The following is a 9,437-nucleotide window of genomic DNA, read 5'->3' as shown; positions in this document are numbered from 1 at the left end:
GTATGTTTCAGAGGAAATAAAAAGGCAAATATAAGGCCTGGTAGTGATTGTGTCTAGGGGATCTGGGCCCCACCCCAGTGATATCCCAGCTCTCTTGGGGCTTCCAGGAATCTCAGGACAAGGCCCCTCAGGAGGTGTCGGCTAAAGAACAGGGGCTCAAGTCTTGCCCCAGATCAAAAACGGGCCAAGAGGCAAGAATCGGAGAGCAAGATCAGCCAGGCAGGTTCCATCCTGGCAGAGGGTTAATGCCAGGTCTGCCGGCTCTGCACGGGTTCCCGTGTCTAAGCTCTTCGCGTGCTGGCAGAGAAGGTGAGTGGCAAAGCGGCAGCAGCTGCAACGGAGAGCACACCCAGTGCGGGAGGTCAGTCAAGGTGTAGCGAGGGAGCCCAGCAGGAGCGCTGCCAGCTCTTCTGCCACCCTAGGCGGTGGAAGGTCCCGCCCCAAAATGCCGCCGCGGTCACCGCCCCCCAAATTGTAGCGCCCTAGGCGACCGCCTAGGTTACCTAATGGATTGCGCCGGCCCTGGAGCCCAGAGGGACAGGAACGGGCAGCATGCCGGGAGCTGGAATTCAGTGTCTGCCCAATGCAAGGAGATGGAAGAAGTTGAACCCTGCGTCCCACCTGACGGGTCTGAAATAACTGTTGCAGCTCAGAAAGGGGCCTGGGTGTCGTTGCAGACAGATCAGTGGAGAGCTCTGCTCAATGCGCAGCCACGGTCAGAGCAGCAAAGCTGCGAGGATGCCGAAGGAACGAGATGGTGAATAATAGTGAGGATATTATAGCGCTTTCATATCAGTGGATGGCGCAGTCTCCTCTGGACACCATGCGCCGCACAAGTCGGCCCATCTCCAGCAAGATGGTGCAGATCTTGAGGGGTTCAAAGAAGGGTGACCAGAATGATCCGGGGGCCTGGAAACGTGCTCCAGCGCTGAGAGATTGAAAAGATGGGGGATTGTTACCTGAGAGGGGATGTGGGCGGGGACGGGATGGAAGTCTATAAAATACCAAAGGGAGAGCTGGAGCTGCTCCTCTCCTTGTCTCCTGACACAAGGGGACAGTTGGAGATGTGGAAAGGGGGCAAATTCCCACCACAAGAGTGGAAAGGCTTATTTAATACAACACACCGTTAACCGGGGGAACTGCCTGCCGCAAGATTGCAGTGAGGCCAAGAGCAGGGCTCCAAAGAGGGACTGGCCATTTCTGTGGGTAACAAGAGTAGGCTGAGTTTTAGTGAATGCTGCCTGCATTGGGGCAGGGATATTAGAGCTCCGGCTGTGAGGTTTAAGCCAATCTCTGATTACTAGTGATGAGGATGAGTGTGTGTGTGTGTGTGTGTGTGTGTGTGTGTGTCAGATTATCCCACATCGGACCCCGCAGGGTTTTTACATTTTCCAGGGCAGCCGCTGGTTCCAGCTACTATTAGAGACGGGAAACCGGGCTAGATGGCCCTGGGCCCTGCTCCGGTCTGCTGGGCTCCGTGTCCTCCATGGTGACTGGCCGTACCAGTTGCTGCAGCCTCATGCCACCCTGTGATCACCCAGTCAGAACAGGGTTGGGTCTGGTTAGTGCTGGGATGGGAGTGTGGTGGGGGGTGCTGTCCCCTCGCAGTCAGTGCTGGCTCCGATGCCCCAGCGCGGTGCTAGGGGGCGCTGTGCTGCAGGGAGCACGGGTGGGGTGTCACGGATCTACAGGTTCTGTGCTACGCCCTGGCCTGGAAGCCCTCCCTTGGGAAGACGCCGTCAGCACGTCAGGTCCCCAAAGGGTCAGACCTTTCCACCAGGACAGGCCATGTGGCTTCAACGCCTCCAAGACCGAGCCTCTGGGCTCCAGCCCTCCTCCTTCACCCCGCGAACTGCGTCCAGTTGAGCCAGACGCCTGGCCAGTGACCAGCGCGCCTCTACACTTACTGCAGTGACCGCAGCCGCCATCTCCAGGGTGATTACTCAGCTGCCCCCCCACGTGGGGCAGCAGGTGAGACAGAGCTCAGCCTGGTCCACGCCGTGCTGCTCTAGGAACCGTCCTTGGCTTCCCGGCTTCGGCTCGGTCCCCGGGGCGAGCGCCAGTGTCTTTGGGAGGCCAATACTCACCACAGGTTCCTGCTACCGCGCTGCTCTGGACGGCACCGGGCTTCGCTGACACGTTCAGCTGCCTCTGCAGGGAGGCGTTCAGCTTCACTTGCCGGGGACGGCGTGTGCAGCAAAACACCTGGCCACCACGGCTCTTTGGTGGTGGTGGTGGTGGGGGGGGGTCATTGGGTTTGACATTGTCTCTGTAGGCTCTGCCAGTGGTTGGCGCTGGTGCCAGTCTGCCCTTACAAGTCCTTCAGATCACCCCATGCACTTACACGTGCCAAACACCTCGGGTCTTCTGTGCTTTACATGCCATGCATAGCCGCATGGAGCACCAAGGGAAACTGAGGCACGCATTGAGTCATACAAATATGACAAAAATTCCTATATTTGTCACAGGGGGCTCAGTAGGGAGCACTCTTCCCTCCCACTCCAGGCCGGCCCCAATGCCCTACTGGGGTGCTGGCCATGCCATTCTACAAAGAGCAGGGTATGGGCACTGTAGGGCTCGATCTCGCCTCACAGCCCATGCAGCCCCCAATGCCCCAGCACAGCACTAGGGGGCGCTGTGCTGCAGGGAGTGGGTTGGGGTGACTAGAGAGGGGGCGCGCTCCCCTCACAGTCAGCGCTGACCCCAATGTGGCATTAGGGGGCTCTGTGCCGTTTTAGGTTCTAGCTTTCAGATGAGACTGAAAAATGAGCCCTGGCCTAGTGCAATAATGGAGGAGCCTGTTGCACTTTCCAAAAGCACAGGGGCGTTTCTGCACTGTGCCCCCCAAACTCCAGCCCTGTCTGCACCTTCTGCCTCCCCTCACTGCCCCTGGAGTTTCATTTGGGCAGCCCTTTGGTCTGTTTCTTGGCCTAAATGCTTCTGCTGTGGTGTTAATAACAGCTGCTGGGCCTCCCCCCAGAGGTGGCTGCATTTGCGTGCCGAGGGCGTGCAGCCCCTGGAAAGTGCTGTTGGGGGTCCTTTGGCCTGCAGTATCAGTGACACGGATGTTATTGCCCCATCCCCTTTGGGGTCTGGCCCTCTTGGTGGAGCTGAAGCCCAGCCCCACGTGATTGCCCAGAGTTGGGGTTGTGTTTAGGGACTCTGTCCCCCAATATCTTGGTAGCCGCAGTGCGCTCCCAGCCATGATAGGCGCGGCATCTGGATCCCACTCTGCCGCACGGTGGGCTGCATCTCTCAAGCACGATAGGCCCGCCGGCCGAGGGCGAGGCTTGCCAGCAGGCAGGGTAAGGGAAGGAGCGGGGTGGGGGGAGTAAGGCACTTGGGGGGGCAAGGTAGGGGGCTCCCTCCCGAGCTGAGACTTCTGGGATGGGGTGGGTAGAGGGGCTCATGGCTGGGGGGCAAGGGGAAGTGGAGGGTGAGGCTCCAACCACAGGGGTCTGTGTCAGGGTGCAGCCGCCAGCCTCTGTCTCCCCAACTTCTGTGGGGAAATCCCAGCACCTGTGCCATCCGTGGCGATTCTGGTGGGTCCAGCCACCCCCGCAGCTACACACACACACTGGTGCCCTTGTGTCTCCGTAGTAGCCAGCTGCAGCAGGGCCGGGGCTGGGGTCAGTTACCTATTAGCCTGTGCACACTGTGTGGGGTCCCTGGCCCCTTCCTTCCCTGCTGCAGGCCCCAGCTGCTGGATGCCATATGCGGGGGGCTGGGGTCTCTCTTTCACATACTCTCACGCTCTCTCTCCTGCAATGCAAAGCCAGGCTGGACGGTGCCCTGGTCAGAGCAGCCGAACCCTGCAGGAAGATCTGGGTTAACAGCAGGAGTTTTGCCTAGGGGGAGGGAGGGGAAAATTTCCTTCGTTTTTCTTTTTTCCCCCAAATCAAAGGAGAATTCAGTGAGGTAACACCAGCCGTGCCCTCGGCCCAGTGACCCGAACAGTCAGCCCTTAGTAGGGTTTCAGCATATTTCCCTGTGCTGAATACCGGACACCTGGAAACATTATTCGTCTTCAAGCGAGTTCAACAGTAATCGATCAGAACTATGCAGTACAAGCGTTCACATTAACATCAAGCTGACTGAGCCCGTTAAAAAGAAATACTGAATCGTTGAATTCTTTTTATTTCTCTTCTTATCTTTAAGCCTTTAAGATTCACATGGGGAGGGGTGACACACACACTCCTATACACCTCTCTCACGCAGTGGAGGTGACCGACTGACCCAACGCTCCCTTCCCAGTGCTCTCCACCCTCCATGCTTGGCTGGAGACCCGGGATGGACCCGCCTCTCCTGGTACGTGGCGCCACATCTTCCCGAGGCAACACATGGGGCTGGGGGGTGGGGGAACACACGCAGGGTCTCATGCCCCAGCTCTTCAGATTTCTGCCAGGGTTCACACCAGAATGTGGCCAGCAGCAGCCTTTCGGCTCTGTGCAAGAGGGAAGGGATCAAAACTGCTTCCAGCCACAGGGTAGGGGCGGGGAGGGATGCCCTGGCCTGTGTCTTTGTCTCTTCTCCCCCTCCCCCTGTGGCTGGAAGCAGCTTGTCCCTTCCTGCCCGCACACTGTCGAAAGGCAGCTAACACCTCCAGGCTGCTGCTGGCCACCAACATAACCCAGCCCCTTCCTGCCCCCTGGCTACAGCCCTAAGGATGCATTGTGCACCAGGGACCAGGGAGCCTGACTACAGGGGCTTCAGCAAACCCAGCCAGAGAGGTGGCTCAGCAGGTGTCTAGGAGATGGAGCAGCCTGCGCCCCCTGGGACAGGGTCCAGGAAAGTGGGGGGTGAAGGGGCAAAGCAGGGAGAGGACAGTGAGAGGGGAGCATATAAAGGGCCAATGGGTGGGCAGCAGAGGCGACATGTAACTGGCCACCGCCTAGCGCCTGCCCACACTCACCAGCCACTGCAGCTCGCAGTGTGCAGCTAGCGTCAGCTGGCAACGGGACGGGGGCTGGAGCCCTGCTGGCTGAGAGCCAGCACGCAGCGGGGGCTGTGCTGACGGACCAGCAGGAGGGGGTGGCCGGCCCCGCATGCCCCCACCACCAGCTTTGCACACGCAGCCACATCCGTGGCCACTGGATCCCCCCTCCCCGCCACTGGTTTTTGGGCAGCTGGCGAGCAGAGATCTGACCAGCAGCAGGACCTGACAGTACAGATTTGGGGGAGACAGAAAATACAGGACAATTTGCCCATTTTAAAGAAAAAGTCAGGAGGGCCTAAATATGGGACTGTCCCTTTAAAACAGAACATCTAGTCTCCCTAGGCCTGAGACCACCTCACCCTATGCCCATGGCAATCCCAGACCCCTCTCCTGCCCGGTACCGAATCCTCCGGCACACACTAAATTAAAAAAAAAAGGGGGTGGGGGAGGGGCTTGCCCATTGCTCATTGGCAGAAGAGGATCAGGGTTAGGAGCAAGGATGTGATACATTGAAGAAGATTAAAGCATTGGGCTGGGGGCCAGGACTCCTGGGTTCTATTCCTGGCTCTGACCTTTTGGGTGACCCTGGGCAAGTCCCTTCCCTGCTCTGTTCCTCAGTTTCTCCATTTGTCGAAAGGGAGTAATGGGAGGGTCGTGTGGCTAATTTGTTAATGACAAAGAGCTTTGAGCTCTTGGGCTGGAACAGGCTAGAGAGGGGCAAAGGGAAATATGATTTATCGGCTAGGGCTGAGTCTAAAGGCCATCTACTGAGGCTGAGGGAACTGGGGTTATTTGGTCTGCAGAAGAGAAGAGTGAGGGGGGATTTGATAGCAGCCTTCAACTACCTGAAGGGGGGTTCCAAAGAGGATGGAGCTCAGCTGTTCTCAGTGGTGGCAGATGACAGAACAAGGAGCAATGGTCTCAAGTTGCAGGGGGAGAGGTTTAGGCTGGATATTAGGAAACACTATTTCACTAGGAAGGTGATGAAGCACTGGAATGGGTTCCCTAGGGAGGTGGTGGAATCTCCTTCCTTAGAGGTTTTTAAGGCCCGGCTTGACAAAGCCCTGTCGGGGATGATTTAGTTGGGGTTGGTCCTGCTTTGAGCAGGGGGTTGGACTAGATGACCTCCTGAGGTCTCTTCCAACCGTAATCTTCTAATCTTCTATGATTCTATACGTTAATAGATGCAGCGTTTCTTTCTTTCTTTCTTTCTTTGAAGTTCTTGTCTCACGTCTTTTCTCTAATCCAGCACCATGCTGGTGGCTGCCATCTCAGTTCATGCCAATGGATGGCAGGGAGATGCAGCAGGTAGCCTTCCATCAGATGGGGTGGGTGCTCCTATTTGCTGGGCAGGAAGAGGGCACGGACAGGCCCCACTAACACCTTGGCTGCTTCCCCAACCACAGGGACAAGAAGGGAACGCTCTGCTCCCCTTTCTGGCACTGCTCCGAGGAAATAAGTCCAGGGGTGAGATCCATGTTCGCGGTTAAAGGATGGGCTCCAGGGCAAAGCCTGCTTCACTGCTGGGTTTAATGCACTCACCTGCAGGGAGGGCAGGTTACACAAAGGGCCCAAGGCAAATACCCATGAAAGGAGCCTCCCTATCCTGCCTGTGGGGTGGGCAAGTATTGATCTCCTCATGGACCAGATGGGGAAATTGAGGCCCAGAAAGGAGAAGTGACTTACCCAAGGCCAGATAGCATGTCAGTGCCGGAACCAGGAAGTCCTGACTCCCAGTCCCACTTCTACTCTATCCATTAGACCCCACTCCCCTCCCAGAGCTAATGATAGAACCCAGGAATCCTGGCTCCCAGCCCCTCCTCCCACTGTACCCACTAGACACCACTCCTCTCTCACTGGTTGGGTTTCACTAGGCCTTGTGCCCCCACACTAGGGTTGGCTGCCCCCACAGTGACCCCTTGTGTTATACGTCCCTTCTCACCATTGTCTCGCACTGAGGTTATTTCATGTGCCGAGAGGCCAGGATCCTGTCCCAGTTCTTCCCAGAGCAGTTGTACCCAGAGCCCATTGGGGATGGGGCACAGAGCCCGTTGCCCGTGGGGGCAGCGGGAGCAGGGGACAGGAGCAATGGGCCATGAGTGGCTGGTTGTCCAGGGAGATCTCCACCCACAACATCAGCTGGGCAGGGGCAGGGGCTTGGCTGGTGCCCAGTCAATCCATGGGTGAAGCTGTGGATGCCAGCGGGTGCATGTCATGCCGGTGGTGCTGCAGCACCATACCAGACCGACCATGCTGCCCATCCTGGGTGGGCCACCTTCCCATGGGCACAGGGGGCTGCCATGCCGCAGCCCTGGGGAGCGCAGACACCAGTTGGGGGAGGGGTGAGGGGGGTCTCACCCGGCAGCCTTAGGCCCAGCCCAAGTGGTCAGAGCTGGGCCGCCCGCCTGGCAGTGGAAGCACCACGCTGCTTGTTGGGGACAGACCACCCCGGGGCGTGGCACCGTGCCACACCTCCCCGATCTGCAGCAGAGCCGTGGGGAGGCAGGCAGGCAATCGGGGTAGGCCCCCTTCCCACACCGCCCCCCCCCCCAGCCCAGCCAGAGCCCTTCACTTCCCTCTCCCTACCCATGCTAATCCCTGCAGGAGGAAGTAATTCCCCTTGCCGGGAAGATTATTAGAAGAAGCCGGACTGCGCCCCTTCTAATCCCAGCACCCGAGGGGGGGCCATGGGCCTAGTGGGGAGGGGCTGGGGGGGTCAGTGTGGGGGCCCCAGCCCCCCCCATCTGGGGCTGGCACAGCCACATATGTGGTGTGGTCTCTCTCCAAGCAGGGGCACAAGGAAACTTACCCTCCTGGGGAGGGGGCAATCGGGCTGGGGTCCCCAGGCCACAGGGCACCCCGCCCCGCCCCCGGATTGTCTTGGTTCCCTGGGAAGGCAGCCCCCAGTATTAACCCTTGAGGGGTCAGGCCCAGCAGAGCTGGATGTTGGCAGGCAGGGAGCAGGAATGGCATCTCCCACTTGGCTGCTGTGTAGATGGGCACCGTCTGCGGTCAGGGCAGGGAGAGATGAGCAGCACTGGGCACTAATGCCTAGGGCACCAGGACAGGCCCCTGTGCCCTTGGGGGTCAGATCAGCCGTGGTGGTGGGTCTCCCTCACAGCAGCATGCCCCCCACACCCCGCTCTGTCTGCCTGCAACCCACACCCTGGTGCGGCAAGGGACCCCATTCCCGTAGGGACTCCCGATTGCTCATTGCAGGGCTGGGAGGGGAGGGCTGGCTGGGGGAGGAGGGGCTTGGACATGTGGGGAAGAGCCCAGATGTTGTTAGAGGGGGGAGGGCTGGACTCCTCCCCCCGAAGTTGGCATGGGGGCAGGAGGCAGCGATGAGCAAATGAAGGCGCCGGGAGGGGCTAGAAAAGGGAAAGGGGATTTTTGCAGCTAACAGATGCTGCAAAAGGGCTGCGTGTTGGGTGGACCATGGCAAAGGGATCACCGAGGAGGACTGAAGCCAGGGAGCAGGGCTGAGCCCCTCCCCCAACACTTCTGCCGCCCCCCCCCAAGAATCCAGGGGGTGAGGCTGCCCCCTCTAAGCATCCTCACTGCCCAAGGCCATCGAGATAGGGGTCCCTGAGCAGGGGATCTGAGCCCTCTGGGCACTGCCCTGTCAGTGGGCACTGGGGGGCCCTGGTGCAGCTCTGCCAGGGGGAAAACTCTGCCCCACATACACATGGCTCCCCCCCCCCCCGCTCCCTCCATGGCTCTTTCTGCCTGTGCCCCCCAGCATACCCTGTCCTGGTTGGGAAGGGGGGCACAGCACCTCCCCTGAGCTCTCTGTGTCATCGCACCCCCTTCCCAGCAAGGGAACCCCCCCCAGCAGCACAGCTGGAGTGGGGTCAGGCAAGGGTTAACACAGGCCAGACGCTGCGAGTGGGAGGTTCTCGCTTAGTCAGGGCTGCAAACGCCTGGCAAGGTGTTGGGCTTGCACCACAGGAGGGGGGCGGCGTGAGCTGGGGGAAGGGACCATAGAGGGGTGGGAGGGCAGGGGGAGGGGCACAAAAGGGGGGAGGGGAGACAATGGGGAGCAGGCAGTAACACAGCAGGAGGGCAGGGGCCTGCGTGTGCCAGGTGGGCACTTCAGGGGCTGCCAACCCCCTCCTACCCCGCATGGGGCCATGGGGGGGAAGAGAGGGGAGGAGAGTGCCCACCAGCGTGCCCTGGGTTCACCCCACCTGCCCAGCACACCCTGCACTAGCCTGCCCATTTCATGGCTGGGATCCTGGGTGGGGGCACCCACCTCAGCGCGGCTCCCGGCATGGCCCTGCCTTAGCTCCAGCCAGGCCCGGGTCTTGGGTGACAGGGCAGGGGAGGGAGGAGATTCAGCTGCCCCCCCCCCCCCCCGTCCATCACTTTAGGTGAGGGCCTCTGGATTCAGGCCCAGGTGCTGCGGAGCCAGCCCCAGCCTAGGATTCCTGGGTTTGCATCCGGCTCCGCTGGCAGTTAAAAAAAAAGAAGCAAGTTCCTTGCCTTCGGGAAATGCATC

The sequence above is a fragment of the Emys orbicularis genome, chromosome 4 (assembly GCF_028017835.1).
Source record: "Emys orbicularis isolate rEmyOrb1 chromosome 4, rEmyOrb1.hap1, whole genome shotgun sequence".
In the NCBI taxonomy this organism is placed as follows: Eukaryota; Metazoa; Chordata; order Testudines; family Emydidae; genus Emys; species Emys orbicularis.
This window is presented reverse-complemented; position numbering follows the sequence as displayed.